Consider the following 23,905-nt stretch of genomic DNA (forward strand, 5'->3'; position numbering starts at 1 on the left):
TTCCAGCTCTAAATGTCTGATTTTATTGTTAGTAATTCAGGTATGTTTTTCCATGGTAACAGAGCATTTGCATTTCCTCTTCAGAAAACTAGTCATATCTATGGACCACTTATTTTTTTTTGGGGGGGGGGCTAGGCAATGGGGTTAAGTGACTTGCCCAGAGTCACACAGCTGGTGAGTGTTATGTGTCTGAGGCTGGATTTGAACTCAGATCCTCCTGAATCCAGGGCCAGTGCTCTATCTACTGCGCCACCTAGCTGCCCCCTTAATTAGATATGTGACTGTTTGTCTTTTTTTTTTTTAGGCAATTGAGGTTAAGTGACTTGCCCAGGGTCACACAGCTAGTGTCAAGTGTTTGGTCTGAGGCTGGATTTGAACTCAGGTCCTCCTGACTTCAGGACTGGTGCTTTATCCACTGTGCCACCTAGCAACCCCTCCACTGCACCACCTAGCTGCCCCTGGACCACTTATTAACTGGTTATAAATTTGGAGATGCCTCTTGGCCTTTAATATTTGTGTGGCCTTTCATATATCTTGGATATCAGGCTATGAAATGAAAGATAGTTGATTCACTTAATTTTTTATGTTCAATGTTTTTTTTTTTTCCTTATTCTAGCTGCATTGATTTTGCTCTGGCAAAAGCTTTTATATATTTAAAAATTTTATCTATTTCATCTTTGATGATCACCTCTATCCCCATTTGATTAACATATTATGAAATTCATATATCTGATATGTGCCCCTTTCTATTCTCTATTTCTCCCTATTCCTTTTGAAAGATGTAGCTTTTGATATCTAGGTTATAATCTTTGACATTTAAGTTATCTTTATGAGGCTATTGTGGTATATTAAGTAAAGTGACAATCTATCAATCTTTATTTACCAAACTCTTTTGTAATTTTCAGGACAGCTAGTAGCACAGTGAATAATGTGACAGGCCTGGAGTCAGGAAGACTCATCTTCCTAATTTCAAATATGGCCTCAGACACTTACTAGCTGGGTGACCCTGGGCAAGTTGCTTAACTTTATTTACCTTAATTTCCTCATCTATAAAATGAACTGGAGAAGGAAATGGCAAACCACTCAAGTTTCTTTGTCAAGAAAACTCCAAATAGGATCACAAAGAGTCAGACGTGACTAAAATGACACAACCACAATAATAAACAACAACTTTCTAATTTTCTTTGCAGCTCTTACAAAATAGGAGTTCTTTTCTCAGGAGTTTGTGGTTCTTAGATTTATCAAACTTATGGTTGCTTTTTCAATTGCTTTTTTCCTCATTTATTTAGTCTGGTCACACTGATATACTCTTTTATTGGTAAGCAGTTGATAATTGCCACTTTAGTATACCTGCAAAAATTTTTTTTTCTTGTATAGATTTTTTTTTATTTCCCTTGAGTTCATAGACATTTGATTTTTTTCAAAATTAATTTTGTCTAGTTCTATAAAGTAACCTCGTAGTTTGTTTGGTATGGCATTACATTTGTGAATGAATTTAAGTAGCATTACCATTTTTATTTTGCTTGTTTTATGCAACCACAAACAACAAATGTCTAAATATCTTATTCTTCCTTTATTTCTTTAAATAGTGTCTTGTAGTTGTGTGTATATATAAGTCCTATTTGTGTCTTGGTAAGTTAACAGCCAATTATTTTGTGTACTTTATTATAATAATTTTGAATGTGATTTAACTTTTTATCTCTTCCTCTCTGATTTTCTTAGTTATGTATCAGTGGATAGAGTACTTGGCATAAAACACAGAAGATCTGAGTTTGAATCCAGACTCAGACAAACCTACTAGCTGTGTATGTTCCCAAGCAATTCCATCGCTGTCTGCCTCAGTTTCTTCATCTGTAAAAATGGAGACTAATAATAACAATAGTTATTGTGAGGAGCAAATTAGATATCCTTTAAACATGATTTATAAACCTTAAGGCACTAAATAAGTGCTATTGTTTATTATTATATTTGTTGTTGTTATTCAATATAGAGATGTTCTGGTAACTTTCATTATTTTATTTCATATCCTTTTATTTTATTGAAGCATTAATTTGTTGTCATTGTTGTTGTTGTTGTTGTTAAGTCCTTTGGGTTCTTTTAGTAAAGTAAATCTTCAGAAAACAGGGATAATTTTGCTTCTGATTTTTCTCAGCAGAGGAAGGAAGAGAAATTATATTGTCATCAGAGTCCAGTACAGATGACTTGGAAAGAAATGGTTGAGGAGTTTGAAAAATAAATCACAAACCTTGAATGGAGGCATGATATTAGTTGCCCTGGGGAACCTTAATTATCTAGACAAGAGTTGGAGTTCTTTCTGCACAAAGCAAAACAATTGTTAATTTCTTGACTTTTCTTAATGATAATTTCATCCTTCAAAAGACAAAAGAATCAATGAGGGGAACTTCTATTCCAGCTGAATCTTACTGACAATGAGAAACTAGTTTCTGGGGCTGGAGATAATGAGAACCTGGGTGAGCTTGGAATAATCTGATAAGCACACTACATTTAAAGGGATCAGATTTCAAACGGTTCAGAGAAAAGATAGGTAAGATTATATGGATGAAAATCTACAGGTCAAGTCATTCCAGGAGGGATAAGAAACTCTCATGTCTGAGATTCTGGAGATAAAAAAAAGAATGATAAGAAGGAAAAGGAACTACAGATGAATATACTAGATAATATGGATGTACTAGTCATGTATGGATGATGCTTCATATGGAAAAAAATAGGGTAGTTGTGGTGGATAACAAGTTCAATATCAGATAATAACATGATAGCCCAAACATGAAATTTAATGAAATCTTTGCATTAAAAATAACTTTCAGGACTAGGAAGGCAATAGACCCAATTGAGAATATATCTTGGTGAGATTTCATCTGAAGTATTATGGGCTGTTTAATCCAAAGAAAGAAATTATGGATGATAAGATAGCCATCTTCAAGGATGTAAAATGCTCTCTTGCGGAACAAGCATTAAATCGGTGTATTTAGATCTTGAGGGCATAAGTAGGTGTAAAAGGTAGATATAGCAAAATGGAAATTTAGTCTTCCCTACTTCTTAAAAATTAGAGTTTTCTGACAGAAGAATGAGCTGCTTTAGAAGTTAGTATATTTCCCTTCACTTAATGTCTTTAAGACAAGACCAGATAGATACTTGGTGAATACACTGGGATAGACTTCTTGCATGTATAATATTAGAAGGCATCTGTGATCTTCTGGGATTCTATGATTAGATAATGGAAGACAAGAAGGCTGTAAGCAACTCATGATCATTGATTGCATAGATCTTTTGATCCCTGACATAAGAATACTAAAAATCATTTTTAAAAGACTCTACTGTTGTTTCCAAACACACAGCCACTACTGACCTTGTTGCATCAAATCATCATTGCTTTTTGGTTTGCCTCAAACTTCAAGCAGGCTGCCAAGTGATGAAGAATACTCCAAAAGTTACAAAAGCAAACGCAGATATAAAGGCATAAGAAAGGCCACCTTGCCAATAAGACTCCCTAGAACTGTACTATAGTCACAGTAAATCTCATCTGGCTCTAGTTCTCCTCCTTCAAATAGAAGCAATTTTATAGCTCTGCAATTTAAAGATCTATTTGGGGATCATCCCAGAAGTCTAGGTTTTCCTTGTTTTTGCATGCTGCCTCTAGCAACCTCAGAGTCTGAGAGAGACTGATTCCCTTTTTAGTATTATTGTCAGACTCACTGCTCTTCTAGCTTTCAAATCTCAACTCACATCTCTTCCTAATAGCAATATCACAAGGAATATACTTCAGGAACAGTAAACTACCTGCATTATTTCTCTATATATTTTGGGTATCTGATCTGTTCCTTGCACTCCATCTCTCACCTTGTCTCTCAACTCTATGTCTTCTCACTGTCTACAATACAATGCCAGGGCCCCTGGCTTCCCTGGCTTCTTCCCATAGTCAGCTAAAATCCTGTCTTTATCAGGGACATTTCCTGCCAGTGCCCCACTGCTGGTGCCTCCCTCTGAAATTCCTTCACATTTACACTGCATATCAATCAATAAGTACTTATTAAGTACCTATTATGTGCCAGGCACTATGCTAAGTGCTGGTAATCGATACAAAAAGAGTAAAAGACAATCCTTGCCCTCAAGGAGCTTACAATCTAATGGAGAAGACAACATGCAAACAAATATATACAAAGTAAGCTATGTAACAAAAATAGAAAATGATTAACAGAGGGTAAGCACTGGAATTAAGAGGGGTTGAGAAATTCTTCCTGTAGAAGATGTGATTTTAGTTGGAAGAAGGAAGGAAGGGAGCCTTAAAGGAAGCCAGGGAAGAAAGTGGGCAGAGAAGAGAAGGGAGAATATTCTAGGCATGGAGGACAGCCAAAGAGAATCTTGGGAAGTGAGAGAAAGTGTCTTGTTCATGGATGTGTAATGTGTAACGTGTAAACGTGTTATCTCTATAGAGTTGTTTGCATGTTGTCTCTGCCATAAGAATGTCAGCCCGTCAAGGTCAGGGCCTACCTTTCTTTGTATATCCCTAATACGTCGCACAGTGCAAAGCTTAGGAAGAGCTTAATAAATGCTTGTTTCTTGCCTTGACTGAATGTTTAGCCAATTGACATCTGAAAACCACCAGAACAAAAAGAACTTATTATTCCTTTCTGTCCACACCTGCCCCCAGACATCTCAGTGTATTATGAGACTGGCCCTTGAACTATTATCTCTCCCTATGTGAGTCAGATCTCTTTCTCTGTTGAAATTTCTTCCCTCGGTCCATTTCAGTCATTTCTTGTTTTAGAACATAGGCTCCCAGAGGGCAGTGGCTGTCTATTTAACTCACTTTATACTTTTCTCATTTCCTGTTGGGTCATCTCCGCAGAGCCAATTCCCACAACACCAGGCCCAGAAGGTAGTATTTATGGGACTGGCTGCTTGCTGCTTGCTGCTTCTTCTCCCCCTCTTTTAACAGTGGCCAAAGGTCAGTTCCCCAACAGTCCACCAGACAAGTGCCCCAGTGTCCTGTAGGAAGTGAGAAGCAATACCTAGCCAAGTGGTATGCATCTGTGAGGTTAATTAGTACTATTTAATGAGGCCAGAATCAAGGCCTAGCTTTCCAGTTTTTCTCTTTAGTATTAATAAGAGGAGTATTTCACTAGAGAATATAATGATTTGACTTGATAGAAAACACATTTTTCAGGGTAAAATTCTATAAAAAGACTTCAACCATCCCATTCAAACCACTGAACTTGAAACAAAAATACCACGGATATGCTTAAAACATGCTTCTTACTCAGCAGTATGCTATTCTCCCTTCCTTCCACAGAGACCAAAGGGACAATATGTTCTTGACAGCCTGAGAAGTGTCTTGCCATTCTGCAAACTTGCAAAAACAGTGCCAAATGCATGGCTTTCAGAAGAAAGAAATTATGGTGAAAATTTTCACACATCTTTCCCTCTCTTGAATAAATTCTCAGTATGACAAGTCTCCAGGAGAGTGGGAATTAAAGCTGTAAAGTTCCTTTTGAATTATTTCAATTCAAGAAACATTTATCAAATGCCTACGAAATAATAATATGACATTATATTAGGCATTAGAAGTATAAAGATAAAAAGAAAAAAAATGGTTTCTGCCTTCAAGAAACTTATATTTAAATAAGAGCTACAACATTTGTATATCTAAATGTGGCATTTGTGACCTTGCCTTCCACCAACCCCAAACCAGAACTCTCAAATTGTATAGCTTGAATGCTAGTTTCCTTAAGCCTACAGAAATGCAGTGTGTCACTGTGTTAACTATCCAAGAAGGGAGTGCAATGTATGAATATCTCATCAGGTGGCTCTCTACTTGAATCAACATACCAGGTTTGTCAATTTCTGCAGCGTAATGTTGTGGGTGGAGGTTACTATATCCCTGAGAGGCATCAAAGGCTACTTAGTATGCACCTACCAAGATTACTCCCCTAACCACTAAACTGAAGTTTTGGATAGTGCCAAGGAGTTTCAATGAGCCCTCACTACTCAGGTTCAAAATTAATCTAGAGTCTGAAAGAGAATATTTTCAAAATATTAAAATATTTGTGTCTAGCTTATGAATTCTCACTGTGTCTACCTTCTCCCTTCTGAGGAGACAATTTGATGTCAGAGTAGATACAGCATTGGGCCTGGAATCAGGAAGAACTTAGTTCAAACACAGCCTCAGACACTTACAAGTATGTGACTCTGGGCAAGTCACTTACCCTCTTTGTGCCTCACTTGTTTCAACTTTAAAATGGGGATGATAATAACAGTCAGTAAATATTTATTATTTGTTATTACTATTATTATTAAATATTTATTATATTTATTGTGTGTCAAGCACTGTGCTAAGTGCTAAGGGTATAAAGGAAGCAAAAGACAGTTCCTGCCTTCTAGGAGCTTACAATCTAATGGGGGAGAAAACAACATGAAAACAATTCTTTATAAAAAGCTATATACAGGCCAAATTAGACATAACCAACAAAGAAGTTACTAGAATTAAGAGGGATTTGTAAGGTTTCCTGTAGAAGGTGGAATTTTACCTGGGACTTGAAGGAAATGAGGGAAGTCAGGAGTTTGAGTTGAGGAAGTAGAGGGTTTCATGCATAGGGGACAGCTTTTCTTTTCAGAGATTTAGCTGAGCCAGAGTACTCCTGACTATATATACCTGTTGCTTAGGAGGAAGAAAAGGGAAATGTGTCCAATTCCATCTCAGGATCATAAACAGGAATAAGGGAACTTGAGGAAGATAGTATAAAAAATCAATTTCCTTCCTCCTGTCTTTCTCTCCCACCCCTAACTCCAGTTTTGGAGAAAGTAGGGAAGCAATGGAGTCTGAATAGTTATTCAAATGTAATCCAAGTTACAAATCCCATTGGTATGGCATTCTCTTCTCCTTGGTGGAGATAAATGCCCTGTGCCTGTCTTAGGGGTGGGGACAGAATTGTCAAGAGAGCAAGAAATGAGAGGTCTTCAGTCTCTTCAAGCTTTTGAACTTGCTTTGAATTTCTTCTGGTATTTTGGAATGTCATGAGTGTCTTTGGGTTCTAGAGTTGCTCTAAGTGTTTCTGGCTTCCAGATTCAATAAAGAAGATAGAAGTGTCAACCTAACTTTAAGTTGCTAAAGGAAAAGACTCTGAGAGGAAGCCAGCTTAAAAGGAACTGGCAGTCTCCATTATGTCCCTATAATAAACTTGCTACATTAGAGACTTTGAGGATTTCCTTCTTGGCTGAGGTCTAAGACTCTCTCTTAGTTGAGTTGAGTTACTTCATTCCCCATGAGAGAATGTCTTCACTTTGCATTTTCTGTTATATATTCTCTCTGATTTCTGTTGACTGTTAACTTGGATAAAAGGATTTCTTTGCTACTGGCTTTTTGTATTTATTGTGGAACTGGTATTTGTCTGGAAGGAGGTCAAGCCTTGCATATAAAGCTTGGGGTCCTGGTCCTCTGCTTCCTGCATTAAGGAAATAGTGATCAGAAGTTAGCTTGAAACTGAAAACCACATTCCCCAAATTAATAATATTTAAGGGAGCATATAGAAGTAATTCTAGCCTAGTAGCCCTTTTTTCTGAGGACAGTAGAGTGGCCAAGCTATTGGATCTAACCTCTTGCTCCTTGTCCTGACAGGAAATAACATTTCCTTTGTATGGAGAGAGTCCCATAGCAATGGACTTTGGGGCTTGGGCTATACTTATATTTACTACATAGCCTATGACACTTAATTGCCCTGTATTTAATATTGTCAAAAGTAAAAGGGACATTATGTGATAATATGTAGATGTATTATTCTCTAATAATTTCATAACTATAAATATTGTTCACTCTTTCAAAATATTTATAAAAAAAACTATTCTGTGATTTGTGTCAGGCACTAGAAGAGAATAAAATATAAATGAAAACTGTTTCCTACCTTCAAGGAGCTAATAATTAAGCAATAATCAAGGCAAAGCAATAAACATTTATTAAATGCTAATTATATGCCAGGCACTGAGGATACAGATAAAAGCAAAGAGAAGGATAATCCCTGCCCTTAAAAAGTTTGCATTCTAATGAAGGAAACTGATTTATATAAGGGAGTTGAAAGAGGGAGGGGAGTGGACCAGGTACCCATTTGTAGGACATGGTGGCAAAGTCCATAGACACATAGGGAGAGAAATCAAACATGGCTGGCCTGGCCCCATCTCTAAAATATCAACCCCAGAATAAACTCACTGCTGAGGGAAAGAGGCTAGCATGGTGGAGGGATATTCCAAGGTGAAATGTAGCTAAATTCTTCTGGCAAAGTCAATAGAATCAGAAGCAGAGAGGGGAGTAAAGCATGGTCATTAGACTGCACACATAAAATAATTTAGAACCTATAACTATAATAAGGAGAACAAAGTATTATGAGATCAGATTAAGTAGAGATGACTCCCAGCTTAGAGAAGGTGAGAGGGGTAGTGAGGACCAGGAAAATCTTCATGAAAGAGGTCACATTTGAACTGATCCTTGAAGAATAGACAGTTTGTCATTATGAAGAAACGGGAGACAGGAAGAACATCCTAAGCTTAGGGAGTGGTAAAATGAGTAAAGAAGGGGATGTGGGAAAACATAAGATGAATTAAGGAGATGCCAATGTGTTTTTTTTGTTTGTTTTTGTTTTTGTTTGTCTATAATGTAGTAAAGGAAGATTGTGACAGATCATGGAAGGTCTTTAATGTCAGGCAAAGGAGTTTGGACTTGAGACATTAGACAATGGGCAGTTGGAGAGGATTTTTAAAAAGGGTCTCCCCAGTGTTTGATCATTTAGCTAAAGAAATGGCCGTGACTGAGGGACAGTATGGCTTCATGAATAACAGGACCATGCTAACTTCATTTCATTTTCTTGGTAGGGAGCAAGTTAGTGTAGATCAAGGGAATATTAAAAGCATAATATTTTTCATCACCATCACCATCATCATTACTCACATTTATAAAGAGCTTTAGGGTTTGAAAAATTATTCTTATTTGATCTAACCTAGACCCAACCTATATTTCAATAAAGCATTTGAGAAAGTATTTTATGATATTTTTGAAAACAAGATAAAAAAATGTGGGCTAGCTGATCATGCAGTTATGTGGATTCCAAACTGAATGAATGACTGGTCCCAAAGATCACTAATTTATCGATGGGGTGTTTCAGTTTGGAAGGAGGTTGACAGGGGAATATTTTGCCTTGTTATTTTTAACATTTTTTAAATCAATGACTTAAATAAAGTCCCTGATGACATGCTTGTGTAGTCTGAAAATGGAATAATACTGAGAAAGAAAAACAAAATTTTAGATGGTAGTCAATATTCAAAACATCTCTGTAGGATAGAAAAATGGGCTAAGTGTAGTAAGATTGATTTTAATAAACATAAATTCCTTAATGTTGCTTTAAAAAATAAACTTTATAAGTTCTAGATGTGGACATGTAGTTAGATAACTGGTCATCTAAAATACTTGGAGGTTTTAGTGTACTGCAAGCAATATAATTTTTAAAATAAATATAATTATTTTAATTGAACAAAAATCTATTTTTCTCTCCTTCCACTTCACTGCTTGCCTCCACTAAAAAACAAAATAAATTAATTCATTGGTCATGTCCAAAACGTATACATCTCATTCTGTTCCTTGAGTCTATTATTTTTCCGTCAGGAGATAAGTAGCATGCTTTATTGTGAGTCCAATGGAATTATGATTGTTCATCACATTGATTTGAGTTCTTAAATCTCCCAAAGATGTTTGTCTTTATAATGTTGTGTCATTATATAATTTTTCCTTGTTCTTTCACTTAATCTGTATCATTTTATACAAGTTTTACAAGGTTTCTTGGAAATTAGCCCTTTCATCATTTCTCAAGGCTCAAAAGTATTCCATTGCAGTCAAGATATACCTAGCTATTCCCCAATGGATGGATATCCCTTTAGTTTTGAGTTCTTTGCTGTATTAAAAAGGGCTGCTATAAGTACATTTGTACATCTAGATCCTTCTTCTCTTTCTTTGATATCTTTGGGATATAGGTCTAGTAGTGTTACCACTGGGTCAAAGGGTAGGCACAGTTTAGTAACTCTGGGGACAGTTCTAAACTCCTTTCCAGAATGGCTGGACCAATTCATAACTCCATCAATACTACATCAGTGTGCCTGTTTTCCCACAGCCCCTCCAACATTGATCATTTTCCTTTTCTGTCAACATTGCCAGTCTGATGGGTTGAGCATACAACCTCAGAGTTACTTTAATGTGAATTTCTCTCAGTTCATTACAAATCAATAGGGCAAAATGGCTTCTCCCCTCCTTATCACCCTCTCCCTTGAAAACCTTAAAGCTATTGTTACTATAGACTACATTAAATGAAACAATATCCCGAATGAGGGAGGTGATAGATATCTCATAGCTCTATAGTCTTCTTATCTTAAAAGATCCTTCCTCCTCTCCAGCCCTAAACATCTGATTGATGAATTCCAATTGAAAACTTCATTTTGAGAAAGTGCCCAGGTCATCCATGCTCACATGACTCCTATCTTGACTCATCAATATTTTCTACCTTCTGTCTGTGTCCTCATCCATCAGGTTTTCAACTCCCTTTTATATGCTAACTTTCTCCATAAGAATGTAAGCTCCTTGAGTTCAGAAACTTTCTTTTGCTTGTTAATATTCTCAATGCTTATCACAGTGCCTGGAACATACCAAGCGCTTTATAAATCATGTTGTTTCTTTTATTTTTGGTGGTGGTTATTCTTGTTGTTTTTAATCCTCTTGTACACTGACCTATTATTACTTTTGTGTAGGGAGTACTTGATGAGGAACTCCCTCTCTCCAAGGAGGTCAGCACCTTCTATGGAATTTATCATCTTAGAGAATGTCCTAGGACACTGGGAGAATAATACACTTCCCTGAAGTCTGTTGGATAGGATGTGAAAGAGGAAGAATTGTGCCCAAGTCTTCCTGATTTCAAGGTCAGCTCTCAGTTTACTACAGGCACAGCACCTCTCATATACTTTCCAAGGAGGACAGTGATCCATTTAAAATCCTAGAAAGTACTTAACACCTCTGCCAAGATACAAATGCACTTACCCAAGTCTGAAACAGGTATGATTTATCTCTCAGGCTTCTGTTTTACCTGTCCCCTTAGATCAGCAATTTTATTAAATGAACTAGAGTGGGGTAGGGAGGGGGGGAAATGAATCAATCAATCAGGACTAGGTGCCCCCTATCTATCACTATTACATGAGCATCTTAGGATTTAGAACTGAGAGACCTTTTATGTATTATCCAGACCAATCACCTCATCTAATAAGTGTGGGCACAATCTCCATAGAGTTTACTCAAGTACAAAGTAGCAGTACAGCTGATTTTACATTTCTTGGAGGACATTGAATTGGTAGACTCCATATTTAAAGTGGATTCTGAATAGCTAAATTAATAGCTAAAAGACAGGACCAGCTGAATCTTAAAAGAACTTGATTCTAGTCCCTGTCACTTTTTGAACCTTAGTTTCCACAACGACAAAATAGAGATAATAATATGTGTACTTACTGGCCTCCCAGGACTTTCTGAGCAATGTGTTCCATAAGATTTAGAAGTGTGAACTGTTTCATACGTAGTGACATTCAATTTGCCTGGAAAGATGGTGACATTCCTAGAGCTCCTCTAGAGATCAACAGGGACATAGTGACTCAGGGCTTAAGATTGGTGGATGACAAACTTCCTGGATATATCTGGACATGTGGGAGCCTAGTTTTAAAAGGAATTAGATATTTGGTATGACACAAATAACCGCGAATTGTATTGTAGTCTTCTTCTTCCCAGTGACATTGGAAGGGAGGTATTCATATCAGTTAGAAGGAGCAATAACTTCTGGCTGCTTGATCCTGAGACCCTCCAGGTAGCATCATGTAATTCCAGTATTTCCAGCGAAGAATGAGGGATAGACTGATCCTTTTCCACCCCAGAATTATCCCAACCTAACCCAAATGGCCTCTATTATAGACTCAACCAAGTAAATTCATCCCTTGACTATTTTTTTCACTTTTTATTTGTTCTTTCCTTTTCTTAATCTGAAATCAGGAATGAATATCCATTCTGAAAAGAGAATGAGTATCTATCCTGAGACAGATATGTAAAGGCATAGTGGCAGTCTTATAAATCTGAGAGTTTCAAAGGTCTTGAGTCCTTTAGTTCATAGCTGAATGCCTGCAAAGGGAGGGGTCCCTGGTAACTTCACTAGCACTCTTGGAGAAGATGATCACCAACAAGAAGATTATCCCAAGCCTGGATCATTTTTTTTTTTAGGCAATTGGGGTTAAGTTACTTGACCAGGGTCACCCAGCTAGTAAGTGTCAAGTGTTTGGTCTGAGGCCAGATTTGAACTCAGGCTCTCCTGACTTCAGGGTTGGTGCTCTATCCACTACACCACCTAGCTGCCCCCCAAGCCTGGCTCATTTTTATCAAAAGATTTGTAACCTAAAGTTGGTTAGACAGTGAAAAACCTAGGTGGAATAGAAAATGCCTAATCAGGAATTCCATGTACTGTTTATGTTTAGATTATTTTAAATATCAAAATTTTAGCTGAGTCTAACTGTAGTTATGATCACTGCTTGTTTAGTTTCAATCAGACTAGTCATTCAGTGAGTCTTTTGTGTTTTAACATTTCTTTTTCCATGTAGGAGATAAAGATCTTCTGCATACTTAATTCATGTAATGCATTGGATTCTTTTCTATTTGTTCCTTTTGTAGAAACAATAGAAATGAATCTGAACCTAAGCTATAATAGAGTCTTACTAGAGAGAGAGAGGGGATACAATGCCCTAGCAATTGGCTTTAGCAATAATTTTTCAATGGTAGACACATATAAAGATGCAAATACTAATTCACTTCATCTGTACCACATGCTTTGAGTCATGCTCCCGTGAGAAGATACAGATTATCTCTGAGCCATTCACAATCCTTTGTAATCCTCCCAGGTAATAATGGCATGAATTTTTAAAACAAATGCATGAGGTCATAGGTAAAGTCCATGGTCACTCCCAAAGTTTTTATTTATGCAAGCTTGAATTAGCATATAAGTTTCATCATAGTGACCTGTTTAAAGCACATTCTGTGCAACTGAGTTAGTAGGTTCACACTTGCAGAACACATCACTTCCCTGACCTCCCACCCATAACACACCAACACATGTATTACACATTACACTCCTGCTTTACCTCTTAATTCTCTAGCCATTCTTTCTCTGTTTTCTTTCTTAAATTGAAATCTTCACAGAACTTTCATCCTCTTCCTGGATCACATAATTTAAAGTTGGAAGCATATCCTTTTCCGACCACGGCAATTTATTTTAGCTCATACTTCAAAGTAATTGCCACTCAAGTTGAATGTTCCTAAAGCTCTTTCCTCAGCCCTCTCCACTAATCCCCTTTTACCAAAAAGACACTTCTAATCATTATGTATATATGCATGATACATATACATCCATGTGTATGTACATATACGTGCTTATACATATATACACACATATGTGCATAATATATCATATCTTAATCAATAGACAATTAATTTTAATTAATGTGTTGTTATATTAAATATCAATTATTAACACAATATAAATTGATATATGTAATATATACACATACATGAAGACATATATATTTATATATACATATATACATACACACATACATTTCTTTTTCATCCTTCTCTCTTCCAGTCTCTCCCTCTAAAATGAGTATTTGGATCACAAAGCAGAGGATCCCTACAAGGAGCAGAAGGTCCTGTTGTACTGAGGGATAGATTTACCCAGGAGAATACAAATCCTTCCTCCACCTCACAGATGACCAAAGTTGAGGCACGGTTTTTATAAACAGACCCTTGGAACTCTGCAAGGGGATTTGAAAAGTCAAACACACTGGGGTCATGATTATAAAAGTAAAAATTACATTGCTCTGAAACTTTTCCAGCGTGAGGTTTATTTCAAACACCAGTATCTCTTAGGTGTTATTCTTAGGAGAACAGGACTCTATATTGGCTTTCATTTAGATATACAACTACATCAGGGAGTCACGCATGAAATTCATTAGCCTGGTAAATATTCTATTACAACACAATTCTGGTTTTCCCCTGAGTCTTACAAAGACATCTGAAACCTCCCTCCCCTTAAAGACCAGAAAACGCAACAGGAGCTTGTGTCCAGGGATATAATTGACCTTTACTGACTCAGCGATATTTGCAGGGTGCAAGTCTTTGGTTTCACAAATTTGGGAATCTATCTCTCATTTCCCACATTTGATAAAATATTTAAATAATGAGGAGTATGGCACAGTGGATAGAGAACTGGCTTTAAAGCCAAGAAGACTTGGAGTCAAGTCCTGTCTCTGATACATTTGGCAGAGGTATGATAGGCAAGCCATGTGATTTTTCAGTGCTCTATGCAACACTCTGACACTATAAGCTGGAGAGGAAGTACATTTTATCAGTAGAGAGAGTCCCCTAATCTAGAAATTCCTATACCAATGAAATCTTGTGTCTAGTATAGGGGTGGGGAACTTGTTGGCCCTCTAGGTCTTCAAGTGTGACTCTTTGACTGAATTGAAGTTTGGATTCAGTCAAAGGGCTGCACTTGAGGATGTAGAGGGCCACATGTGGCCTGGAGGCTGCAGGTTCCCCACACTTCTAGCAAGTACATCTTCCATTTAGTAGACAAAATAATTTCTTTTCCTTTCTTATTGGGGAGGTGGCTCTCCAAAGTATTTACTCTTTCCCACCAGGCCTTAATTATACCCTTAACACTGTTTAGAAAACCTGTTTAGTCCATGTTTGCACTAATTAATGTCAAGCACAAACTTTCTGGCCTACTTTCATCCTTGTTTCAAGGTTTCATAAATTATTACTACCTTCTTTATACCAGAACTCAGTCAGAATGTTTGGTTTACAAACTTAAACCCAGAGTGTGAAAAAAAAATACCTAAACCTATAGTTGAAAACATAGCAAGATGAACAAGGATCTCTATCCACTACCCAACACTGTCTCTCTGTTACATAAATGTTAGCTGTTTCTAATATTGCATATGTACACATATACAATATATGTGCTGATTTGTTGATGGATATTTGTTTTTAAATAAATAAAAGAATAATTGTCTTTTTTGATGGGTGAGGGTTTTTGCTGATATGCAAGATATCTTTCAGTATTCTGAGATAAATGAGCATGCTGGGGGAGTGTAAAAAATATTAATTGATGATACAAAGCACTGATTATGTTGAAAAGCACTTCTCAAGACACCACAGCAACAAATCACTGCTCCATATTGCTGTATTCATTTCAGTACTTCCACTCTTGACTTTATGAAACACAGAAAAGTTGAATTATAGAATTTCAGAGTTGGAAGATACATAAAGACTTTAATTCAACCAGGTACTATTTCCTCTCATTCCCATTAACTCGATGATCCTGGAAGGACAACGGGCACAATGTTGGTTCACATGACTATTTACGAATCTTCCCATTGCTACTGTCACTGAGTAACCTCTTCTCCTCTAGGGTTCACTCTATCCAAGGCTAGGTCCTAACCCAGATTCTAGTGTCTATTATCTGTTGGCCCTCAGATTTCTTTTCTTACTCAAAGATTTCACCTCATAGCCTGCGACCTTCATCTCCACTCTAATCCCTGCTGTTGCACAAAGTTATTTCAGAATATATATTGATGATCTAAAAATGGAACCTCCCAGTTTCTCAGTCTCTTCAACTCCCATATCTCCTCCAATCCACCTCAGAGACATACAAGGATCTATATACTCTTAAATTTGACAGTAACCACAAATACTCCATTATGATGATTAAAAATTTGGAAATTCCTTTGTCTGACTATAACTTTCTATCATTCCATTTTTGCTTGTACCTCACTCTTCCCAAACATGTTCTTTATCTTCTCCACATTCCTTAGTCCTTCTGTCTATTAACACTTTCTTGAGTTATTACTCTTGCTCTGGATTGATTTCCCTCCTTTTATAATCTTGACCCCATAATTTGACTAGTTAAATATTACATTATTCACTACTCTTTAATTCCTTGCCCCCTTGTCTTATCACCACAGATAAACTGCCAAAACCCCAATCCTGGATTATTCTATTTGTTTTCTCTGCTCCTAATTAAGCATTGCTGAATAGAAAGTCACACAGTTGAGATGACAGGTCCACTACAAATTTGTATTATTTCATTTCAACTAAGGCGCTCTCAATAATCCTTCTCCTCCTTCCTATTTGACTCTCTATTGCACTCCCAGAGTTGCAAACCTTCATTTCTCTCATAGAACCCCTTCAACCTACTCTCTTAGCGTATGATCTTGCCTTTGTCTTAAACTTCCTTTTCTTCATACTCTCTACATCTCAAAATACCTTAATAACTAACATCTACTCTCTCTCTCTGTCTCTCTGTCTCTGTCTCTGTCTCTCTCTCACTTCAATCTTCAGGAAGAATTGACTTTTCTCCTTATCAGGACAAACACTTCTATATGTTCCTCTGATCTTATCTCCCATTGCCTCCAGCAGATTTCATCCACAACCATCTCCTTTCTTTAATCATCAATTTTTCTCTATCTATGAGTTTCTTTCCTGATGCCTACAAAGACACCTAAGTCTTCTGATTCCTTAAAAACACCCTCGATGAAGCTGATCATCTTCTGAAGCTATTGTCCTATATCTCTCCTCTCCTTTTCACAAAATCCTAGAAAAAGTTGTCTCCTCTCATTGCTTTTAGTTCTTCCCATTTTACTTCTCATATCCTTTGAAATCTGACTCCTAACTTCATAACTTGACTCTAGCTGTTTTTCCCCCCAAATTACCAGTGCCTTCTTAATTGGTCAATCTGATGGGTTTTTCTCGGTGCTCATCCTTTTTGACCTTACTGTAGTAGTTGCCATTGTGGCCATGTTCTCCATGATATTCAGTCCTTCTGGGTTTCCATGACATCAATCTTTGTTGTTGTTGGTCATGGTTCTACTACTTCTCTGACAGTTCCTTCTCAGTCTCCTTTACCATATTGTCACCAATATCCCATACCCTAGCTGTGCTATTACCTCAAGGCTCTATCCTTGGTGCTCTTTTTCTTCCCTTACTATAATCTTTTTCTTAGCGACTTCATAAGCTCCCAAGGGATTATTTATCATCCCAGATCTATATACTTAACTCTATTGTGTTGAGTTTCCACATGACTAACTACCTAGTAGTTTTTTCTTTCCAGCTGTATTTAACATTGGAATATCAAAGACATTTCCAAAATAGAACTTGTTAACTCTCCACTTAAAGCCATCCCTTCCAAATGTCTTTGTTTTTGTACAGAGCACCACCATCCTTCCAGTACTCAATTATCCTCAATTCTTCATTCTGCCTTATTCCACATAAGCAATCATTATTGACTCTTACGGATTCTACCTTACATTGAGATTTTGAGATCATAGGGTCACTGTTCTGAATGAGAATCCAGAGAAGCCAAGAAGATGCGAGAAATTAATCTGGAAAATAAGCTTAGCTGTTTTAGGTATGAAGTAGAATATACTTTTTTTAACTTCTTGTAAATTTCCTTAGTTCCTCTTAGTACATGACAATTTGTCCATCAGGGTTTCCAGCAGGTTAAGAATGTGCAGAACTATACTAAGATATATCAATGCATCTTTCATGTCATTAATAGGAACATTCCCTGCACCAATGCCCTTTACAACTTGTTCATGCCTTGTTGTCCTATCAGATTCTTGTCCCTTTTCATTTTTTTACTCAGATCATTGATCTGTTCTCTTTTTTGTTGATCAAAATGTCTATATTTCTATGTGTGTATATGTATGATATATATATATAATGAATATATATATATACATATATATATACATATATATATACATATATATATCCCCCTATGGTGGCTAATTTGACTAATTCCCAAAAGTTCTGCTGTATCATTATTGTCACTTTCTTTAACAAAATTAGCCATTAATTTTATTATTGAATCTTTGGCCTACATATTCTTTAGTATTATATTATGTAATCTTTATTTACACACAAAACTGTTCTTCAAATATCTTTTATTGATTAACATTTTATTGTGTTTGGATGAATAAGGAATGTTTTATGCTCATCCTCATCCCTTACCTCCCAGAAATAGCCATCTTTAATATGTTCTAAAGTACTACAGATAATGGTTAAGAAGTAATTAAAGATAATGCTGGTCCAAGGCAAAACTTACCTTAAGAGCTTCTAGTCTCTTTCTTCTGTGTTTTTTCCACCCTACTACATACTACCCCGTGCATGAATGCCCTCTACAACACCACTAATAAGAATTGAATTTCTACATGAATGCTTCTGATAATAGGTTCTACCTACATGTTTATATACTCTTCTTCTCATGCACTAAAATTATAAGGAATAATACAGTCAGCTCTCAACATTTGCACATTTAGCTTTCATGATTTCAAGCATTCACATGATTTTATTAGTAACCTCATTTTCACCTTCATATTGGCAACTACACACATTCATGGCTATGTGCTGGAAAGAAAAAAAAAAAAGAGAGGCTCAGTGCATGTTAGCTTGTGCAGCCACCAGTATGCTATTAAGTACTTCCTTGGTCTTATTCACTTTATCATTGTAAAAAGTTCCCCATGCATTTGTTTCATATTTTCATTGTTTACATTTAAAACTCGATCTTTGTGTTGCAATTATGCCCCCAAAGGATATTGCAAGTCATTTGGGCTCTGAGGTGATGTTGAGATCTCACCAGTCTCAGAGTCTTCTGGCAGTAGCAACTAACATCCCAATAACCTCTTCCTTAGCTTTTAAAGGGCAGCCAAGGTAGAGAGGTTTTCAGAAGTATAAATATATTGTGTAATACCCTCATACCACCATCTGACACAGTGAAAGATAAGATTCAGGTTAAAAAAAGTTTTAGTTTAAGGAATTTTGTTTGCTGTATTTATAGTCCTATAGATTTTCATGTGTCCTGTAAAGTGAATTTTGTCTGAAATCATTTTTTTTAATCAAGATGTCACAAAAGGTCAAAGAATTCTGGGAAATTACTAGTGAGAAAAAATGTTTTGCATGTTACCAATTTTATTTTTTGTACTGTATTTTATGGGTTATTTCATGGTTACTGTGTTAGGAAAAGTGTATATTATCAGAATTAATGTTTTCTTATAAAGTGTCTCTTATGAAAGTATTTCTTATAAAACAGAAAAATATATTTTCAGCACACTTTAACAAAAGGTTACAGTTTTTGGTGGTCATGGGAACATTACTCTCTATTTTCCATGGGCTTAATGTATTAACAATCATGTTTCTACTTTTGCACTATTTTCTAGGAACATTATCCCTGTCAAAGTCGAGGATTGACTCTGCTTCTTAATTTTTTCTTGATGCATCCATTTTCCCCTCCATTTTCTTCTCTATCAAAACTAACAAAAAGAACAATATCACCTTCAGGACTATATTTGTATTTTATTACTCCCTTTCTGATCTTGAAGACAGTGGGATTTGGAAGGTACATTTGTCTCTTCTCCATTAGAATCTATGCATTTCATCATCATTTAGCTCTTTCCAATCCCTTAAAAGTATTTACCTGTCTAGGTCTCTCTTATTTCCTATTGTTGCATTTCAATGATTCTACAAAGCTCTGGTCTTTTCATCAGGATGCTTGAAAATCCTCTATTCTAATGAAGATGCAATATTCCCCTTCCCCTCTCCCCCTGCAAGATTATATCTTCAGTCATTCAGGGTAAGTTATGATTATTTTTTCTTTTACTTTTTTGAAAATTACATTCTGATATTTGCTCTCTTTTTGTGGTAATAATTGCATCATAACTGTGTGTGATCTGGATTGTGGCTCCTTATTATTTGAATTCTTTCTTTCTGGATCTGCAGTATATTTCCATTTTTTCCTCTGGTTCTAATAGATATGAGAAGTTTTCTTTTATATTTTTGATCATGGCTTTCAGGGATTCTGAAAGGTCTTAAATTACTTCTTCATTTATTTTCCATCAGCTATTTTTAATAATACTTAGTGAATTTAGACACAAAGCTACTTTTTCAATTCCCACTCACAGTGATAAGAATGGTCCCTAGAGTGTGGCTACTGTTACCTCAGGGTTTTATGGTTTAATTCTGAAATGCTGGTGGGATTGTCTTTCTTCTCTACTGCTTTATGGCTCAAAATTCTACCACCTAAGTATTTTCTTCTTAATTGTCAGTGTTATTAATTAGTCAGCAGGACTCAAATAATTTTTAGAAAAGGGTATTTACTATGGCGGTATAGTGAAAACAGTTGATAAACAAAATCCCTCCAAAGACTGTAACACACTCTTGCTAGCAAATGTGGAGTCCAAAGGAAAATAGGCTCAAAGTTAAGGCATAAGTAGAAGAAGGGGGTAGCTTGCAGCTCATAAAGGGTGTTTGGGGTTTTTTTTTAATTTGTTTTTTTGTTTGGTTTTTTTTTTTTGTTATTGTTGTTATTTTTTGCTAGAGGGCTTAAAACATTCCCCTTAGGTACAGTATAGCATTTCTGCTGGACTCTTTATAAATCCTTGAATCCATCTCAAGTCTATCCTTTCCTAGTGATGAAGACACTACTATCAGATAATATGTTTCAGTAGAGCTTGGATGTTGATAAGGATATGGGAAATTGAAAATCCTTCATATCCTTCAAAATTCACAAAGTCCTCCTTTACCAAGGTAAGAGGAGAAAACCTAGGCCAAGATCAAGATCCTCTTATCCCCCTTCCCCAAAGTGATTATTTTTCAGGGACTGTGCTCTTAATGTCCCTGCCATCTTTTTTTATGTAGGTTCCAGAGAGCATAAGTAAGTCTCTCAACCAACCCAATCTTTCTGTTGCACCTAGCTCTCCTCGAGGCCTTAATCACATCTAATGAACAATCAAGATGTATTCTCATCTGACAAATGTATAAGAGCTAAATGGGATGGAGTGATATTTTATCCATCCCTTAAGATAGATATATTACATATTCTAATTTTGTCTTTTGACTTTGTTCTCATGTGTCCTCTTGTCTCATTAAATCACTAAATTCTGTTTCTCCCATTCAAATTGGATAAGATTTTCCATCTTTTGTTCTAAGCTCTTTATTCTCCTTCTAATCTTTCCCTTGGAAGCTCTAATTTCATTATTTTTTTTTAAAAAAATATATATTTTGATTTATTTCTTCTATCCCCTTTTGGAGTTCTTTTTTCCAAAACATTTCTTCCTCCTTGTCAGCTCCTACCACCCTTTCCCAAGTCTGGACTTCTACTTACTGGAAAGTTTTCTTTTTTTTTAACTTATCTCTTTGGTTTATCACAGTATTCTTCATTGAGTAAGAGTTTTCTTCTGTTTACTTAAATCTACAGTCTCACTTTTGGGGTAGGTTCCCTGTGCTAGATGTAGGCACTACCCTCTCCTGCATTCTTGGTTTCTGTGAACAAACTCTGTCTGGCCCAACCCCCTCTATAGTTCAGATACTGTAGCTTGTTACTTTTCTGCAGTTCTGGAGCAGGTTGCTGAAGCCAGGCCTTGCCCTCAACTGCAATTTTCTGGCATCTGCTGTGGTCTCCTCATGACTCATCTTGAATGCTGTCTTGGGCCCCATCTCTGTCATCTTTTTCTACTGCAAGGCAACCAGGAATTGACTCTATCCCCTCCTACAGCTTTGAATGACCGAGATCAGAGATTGTTCTTGTCTCATTCTCCTGGAGGTCCCCACAAACTGAATCTTTCTCACTGGGCAGTCTCTTGATGGGAATTGATTCAGCTATGACTTTAGCAGAAATGGTTTTAGGTCTCTTGGAAGTACCTGAATCATGCATGCATTACCCAGCCCCATCTTCCTATAGTGTAAATTACTTATGGCTGTCTCTATCACTCATTAAGACTCTGACAGTTCAGAGCTTAGATTCTATTGACTTTTGACCCTGTCTATCAGAGGATGGGCTGACTTAACCCAATTCCCCCACATAAGTCAGGTCTTTTTGCACAGTCTTGGACTAGATGGAAGAGCATACTTCTATTTTCCTTTGGTTTTATTGATTATTGTTTTACCTATAGCCCTTTTACATTTGTTGGAGAGGGAGAAATAAGGGACATTTTATTATATATAGTATCCACTCCAAAGACTGGAGGACTTCCTCTGGTTCTTCTAATATTTTACATGTTACAGAAAAGTTTCTACCAAAAGTTCTACCATAACCTAAAGTCTCACCAGAGATTTGAGATAACTCTGAGACCTGGCATACTCTACCAAGCTAAAAAATGTCAAGTGTAGGGATCGTGTTTGTCATATGAAAAGTGACTAAACCAAAGAGACCTGTCTTCAGGTTGCCTGCAAGATAAGGATGGCTACTGGACTGGTGATTTCATTGAAATGGTAATTCCCTGATGAGAAAACTCACTGTACCAGTGTATATTGGCATCTTCTCCACAGTGGATAATTTTAGAGCTCTGAGGGTTAAGTGAATTACCCAGAGTCATATAGCCAGTATGTGTTAGAGACAAGACATAAATACCCAAGTTTTCCTGACTTTGAGGCTGCCTCTCTATTTGCTTCCCAAAAGATAATAGTTTGGTTTTTGTTTGGTTTTGCCACAGCACCTCTTCAAAGTTCATCTATTGAGTTGTGGAGGGATTGCAATCTGCTTTGATGGGATGAGAGAGTTCCCAATTCCTGGGAAATTACAGATTCCTGAAGTTTTGAATGATTAAAACATTATGTTAGTTCTCAGGCTATGTGCTATCACTTACTCTTATAAGAAAAGCAGTGGGGATCCTGGATGGAGTTTTTGACTTGGAATGTGGAGGAGCTAAGTTCACAGTGTGCCTTGGGTACTTTCCCCTTGTATGACCATTGGTGAATCACTTAAACTCTCTCAGTTTTCTCATCTGAAAAATAGGAATAATATAAAACCTGCAGTTCCTACCTTATGGGGTTATTCTAAGGCAAAAATGAAATAATGCAGGCAAAGCTCTCTTCACAGAGTTTAAAGAACATGCACTTCCCAGCCATTATTATTATTGCTACCACATGTGTTTTAATGATCCATTTTATACCAGATTTCCTTCTTGAGTCTTCATTGGTAGCATGCTATTGGCTACTCCTGCCCACTCCCCTTTGTGTTACCTATAATTTTGATTCTTCTAAACTCACATTAGTGCATGATTTGTAGCCATCGAATATCACCAGGAGCATATTGGTGATTGAAGAGCTTTATGGTAGCTAGAGGATTAAAATTCCAATTTGGTGAACTCTTTTAATGTGTATTATTAGTATCATAGGTTGACTGACAGTGACAAAGTAGAGTGTTTTCTTAACCCTACCTTTTAATAGTTGTGATTTTAGCTAGACAATAAAGTGGCAAAATATCTGACTCTCTTCATGACCTCCAGGCAGTGGTATCTAGGTGCCACAGTAACTAGAGCACAGCATTTGCCACTTGGAATACCTGTGTTTGAATTCTGCCTCAGACACTTACTTGCTGTGACTTTAGTTTTTCTATGAGGAGGGAATAATATCTACTTCACAGTATTGTTGTGAAGAGCAAAAGTGATATTATGTGCAAAGCATTTTGCAAACTTTAAGACACCATATAAATGCAATTGATTTTTGTTATTGCTATTGTTAATGCCTATAGGAACTCTTTACCTAGCGCAGTGCCTTAAACAAAACTAGTTTATCATAAAAGTTTGTTGCATTAAAGTGGATTGCATTAGTGGCTTGAAAGTTAGAGACATGGCATCTACAGGGCCTAGTCATTTTAGGATTTAACCTTAGGACCTTGGGGTTATCGCCTTCTAGTTCACATAGAACTGTTAACCAAAAAATATTTTAACAAGAAATGCGAGAATCTATTTCAGCAAGAGAGGATGGGAGGAAGAGGAA

Source organism: Vombatus ursinus, unplaced genomic scaffold, assembly GCF_900497805.2.
Source record: "Vombatus ursinus unplaced genomic scaffold, bare-nosed wombat genome assembly UNPS02014973.1, whole genome shotgun sequence".
NCBI classification, from domain to species: Eukaryota; Metazoa; Chordata; class Mammalia; order Diprotodontia; family Vombatidae; genus Vombatus; species Vombatus ursinus.